The sequence below is a fragment of the Myotis brandtii genome, unplaced genomic scaffold (genome assembly GCF_000412655.1).
Source record: "Myotis brandtii unplaced genomic scaffold, ASM41265v1 scaffold2398, whole genome shotgun sequence".
NCBI lineage: Eukaryota > Metazoa > Chordata > Mammalia > Chiroptera > Vespertilionidae > Myotis > Myotis brandtii.
The window spans coordinates 40,287-44,905 of record NW_005359053.1 but is presented as its reverse complement, the minus strand read 5'-3'; the positions used below and the strand labels follow the sequence as shown (position 1 = coordinate 44,905).

Here is a 4,619-nt window from a genome sequence, read left to right as displayed (position 1 = left end):
TGTGGTGTGGTCTCTTCTGTGCATCCCTGGACTCTACCTACACTTTCCATGTGACAGACAGAAATGTCTCTGAACATTGTTGAATGTCCCTTGGGGGAGCAATAATGCCATTGGTGGAGAACAAGAATTTAATGTAATAACCTCAGAATATTTTTATATAATTGTTATAGTAGCAATGCATTGAGAAAGTATATGGAAGGCTTTCATGTGTGAATAACGGCCATTACATAAAATATTATGTGCACATAGTAATAATGAATTGGCATCATATTAGTTGATTGGAGGAAAGGTTATAAGGTATTGTTGAGTAATAAGGAAAAGTGGGCACATAGAAAAAAAGAGTGTACAACACATAAAGAGAATTCCTGATGGGCTATTCAGGATGTTATTTATGCATTTGTACAAATGCATATGAGTGTATATGCATGCATAACACAGAGAGAAGTTTTTTTAAAACTAAGAATTTATGGACTACAGATTATCAAAGGAATGAAATTAGGTTAAGTATAGTGATTACAAAAGAACTGTATGAAACAAAATTAAGTGAGAATCAAATTAACCTATATAAAGACAGTTAATAATTATAACTTAATAACATTAACATGGCCACTAACTTAACTGTATGAAACAAAATTAAGTGAGAATCAAATTAACATATATAAAGACCTATATAATAACTTAATAACATTAACATGGCCACTAACTCCAACTTAAATTTCCAATAACTTTGAAATAAAAGAATATTATAGAATGGATTTTTTAAAAATACATTTTTATTGATTTCAGACATGAAAGAAGAGGGAGAGAGAGATAGAAACATCAATGATGAGAGATAGTCATTGACTGGCTGCCCCCTGCAGACCCACCAATGGGGACTAAGCCTGCACCTGGGCCCTAACCAGGAATCAAACCATGACCTCCTGGATCAACCACTGAGCCATGCTGGCCAGGCTAGAATGGATTTAAATTTGGAGGAAAGCAGTATCTAAGTTATAGTTTCTTTTCATTTAAAGATATTGGATTCAAATATGCTAATGAAGGTAAAGTTAATCTTTAGTAAATAAAAAAGTGAATGCCTTCCAGAGGATCACAGAAGATGATGCCTGTTTTGTAGAGCTAACAAGAAAAAGCCAAAAAGAACAAAAAGGAGAAGATGGAGATGTGAAATAAGTTGGCAATGTGTGTAGGGTTGTTTATTAGCACTGCATACACAGAAAAACATTCACTTTCCTTTTTGCTGAAAGAAAGGATTCACAAGTGAAAAGTATAAAAGTAAGAACTTAATTTTTTCATTATGAAAAGTAAAATTTGGGGGTCAATCAGGGAAAAATGAGACATATGTAAAACTTTAGATAATAAAAAAGGAAATTAAAAAGCAATGGAGAGAATACAATATGACTGATGACAGATTTGATCCCACACTATTAATAAACACTCACAATTGCCCACATATACATACATGAAGGTACTCAATAACAAACTACAAAGTGGGTGAAAGAAACCTCCAATTCCATTTTTAGAAGAATGCAATAAAAAACAGGAGTAAAAATACTCTGACCCCACTACACTAACATCAGGACTTTACAGACGACTTATAAGAGAGAAAACAAATGAATAACTAACCCACAAATATATTCAGATCACAGGTGATGAAGTAATTGAAAAGTTTAACTATTTAGCATACCTCTTGATACTTATCAAATATGTTCTTTTTCATGTGAATTGAATACCAAAGTGAAAGAAGAGCCTGTGAAATGTATGTCCCATGAACTACTGTTATAAGGTAATTTTTGCAAGAATATATTGGACCTGGATCTTTCTCATCAATGGAAATGTAGTTGAACAGACGCCATGATAAAAATAAAGAACTGCCCTCACTTGACTGGACATCCCTCCATAACTACTGCTCTATTTTCCTACTCCCTTTAGCTGCAAAACTCACTGTACACATTCTACTTTTACTTGAAATACTTTATGCCTCAGATTATCACCTCTAATTGGTCTTCCATCAGTTAATTATCAGTAATTAGTTCAGTGTTCACTTCTCCTTTTAGCATCATAAATCAGTCATTAATTAGTTAATCAGGCAAACAAATAACCATAAGCTGGTGCCTGTCAAAAGACCTCAGGTACATGTGCTTGGCTTTGACTCTTTCTGACCCTTCCCTGTAGTACCTACTGGACCTCTGTACTCACGTATTTAGGAACTCTGAGGGGAAGGTCTCCATGGGAAAGTCCAACCTCCTGGATGGGTGATGATGGAGACCATTTCTCTGCTCAGACAAGACAGCAGGAAGGAGGCAAGCACAGGTCTCCTAGACAAACTTAGGATTCCAAAAACAACAACCAGGTCCCACCCAGCCCAAGGTCACACACCTGAGAGACTGGAGATGAGGAGATATTTACTGCTCCCCATGTCTGCTCATTAGGTACATTTCTGTCTTGTTACTGCAACTTCTAAGCACCTGATTTCCCTGTGGGTCTGGACAGAAGAAAATGTTTTCCTGGAGATTCTGTGTTCCCAAAAGACCAGCTTAGGATTCAAGTGAGTCCAGTTTTTACTAGTTCATCCTTATAACATTTGTTGGGTTTCAGAGGACTAACATCCCAGCACCTTATCCCAACCCTGATATAAAATTTTTCCAAATTTAAGATTGAGGATCTAATATGGGTTAGAAAACTTGAATCTCTAAATATTGACTTGTGATAGGGACATAGCCCCTAATATCTACAGAAATTTGCTATTTTTCTTTTCAACAAGGGGGAGAACTAAGTTCCTTTGATATAAACTTTGAGTGTTACACACTGGGCTTCATGACACATTAGCCAAAAGAATTTGGCATTTCAACTTATATCACAAGTTAAGAGCTGGCATTTAGTCCCTCACTATGAAATATCCTATATAATAAAAGGCTAATATGCAAATAGACCGAACAGCAGAACAACCAGAACAACTGAACAACCAGTCGCTCTGACGTGCACTGACCACCAGGGGGTGTGTGTGGAACATGGTGCGAGTCAGCCAGGGTGGGATGGTGGAGCAGGTGGGTGGGTGCGCCAGACCAAGGCGTGGTGCTATTTTTCTTTTCAACAAGGGGGAGAACTAAGTTCCTTTGATATAAACTTTGAGTGTTACACACTGGGCTTCATGACACATTAGCCAAAAGAATTTGGCATTTCAACTTATATCACAAGTTAAGAGCTGGCATTTAGTCCCTCACTATGAAATATCCTATATAATAAAAGGCTAATATGCAAATAGACCGAACAGCAGAACAACCAGAACAACTGAACAACCAGTCGCTCTGACGTGCACTGACCACCAGGGGGTGTGTGTGGAACATGGTGCGAGTCAGCCAGGGCGGGATGGTGGAGCAGGTGGGTGGGTGCGCCAGACCAAGGCGGGGTGTGGTTGCTGTCATCGGGGCGAACCTCTGGTGGTTACTGACAATTCTTTGCTCCCGTGCACCACGGTCCTGCCCGGTGCTTGCACCTGCTGCCAGCCCTGCTCGCACCCGCTGCCTGCCCGATCACTTGGCACCATCAGTGGGTGCAAGTGGTGGCTGCCATCCCCACTCACCCATCCGGGCTTCTCCACCTCCCCTGCTCCTGAGGGGGAGGAGATTGGGACTGGCAGCCACCCGCTGCCAGCAATGGCTCTGCTCGCACCCACTGCCAGCGCCAGCCCCACTCATACCCTCAGCCAGCGCCAGGGCTGCTGGTACCTGTCACCAATCCCGATAGCTTGGTGCCATCAGTGGGTGCGAGTGGTGGCTGCCAGCCCTGGTCACCCCTGAAGGCTTCTTCACCTCCCCCTGCTCCTGAGGGGTGATCAGGACATCAGCTGCTGCTCAAACCTGCTGACAGAGCTGGACCCGCTGGCACCTGCTGCTGGTGCCAGCCCCAATTGCTCCATGCCTTCAGGGGGGGGAAGCAGGGCCGGTGCCATCAGCGCATGGGAGAAGCGGCGGAAAGAGCGGGGCTGCTGGCAGACAGGGAACCGGGGCCATGGCAGGAGGGGCTGGGCGGGGGCATGGAGGGCTGAGACCCACCCTTGTACCTACGACAGCCTAGCAGCCCACGGTTCCTTTCAAGGTGCATGAATTCATGCACTGGGTCCCTAGTTTGTTAATTATAAGAAACATATTTAGATTTTTTGCACTCTAATTTAAGCTTGGAATAGGAAAGTAAAGAGACTCTTCCCTGTATCCTCAAGAAGAAACCTAGCCCTACAAACATCTTGATTTTAGCCCACTGAGACCCATTTCCTGTTTCTGACCTCAGGAACTGTAAGAGTATGACTGTGTTTGTTTTAAATCACTCAGGTGGTCATTTTACATTAGCATTAAAAAGTGAATACACCTTTATCCAATGAAAATTTTCTTCAGGAAGCTGAGATCAAGTGTCTCAATTCACTCATTTAGCCTCCCCTGGGTAAAGGCATTTTGAGTTGTAATCCCCCCTTAAGTAAAATAAATTTGTAATCAATTTGGAGATATTCGGCCACTTTAGCTGGTAATTTCTTATTGCATAAATGTAAATGTGCTCCAGATTTTGATGCCTTTGAGGCATTAACATAGGAAAAGTAATTCATCATTTAAGTTCATGTCTACCATTTA

The 4,619-nt window shown here is 41.4% G+C and overlaps 1 pseudogene; it reads right to left on the bottom strand.

The window, feature by feature from the left end:
* Nucleotides 1-3,916, bottom strand: part of LOC102249823 — an 8,185-nt pseudogene extending 4,269 nt beyond the window's left edge.
* Nucleotides 3,917-4,619: the final 703 nt, after the last annotated feature.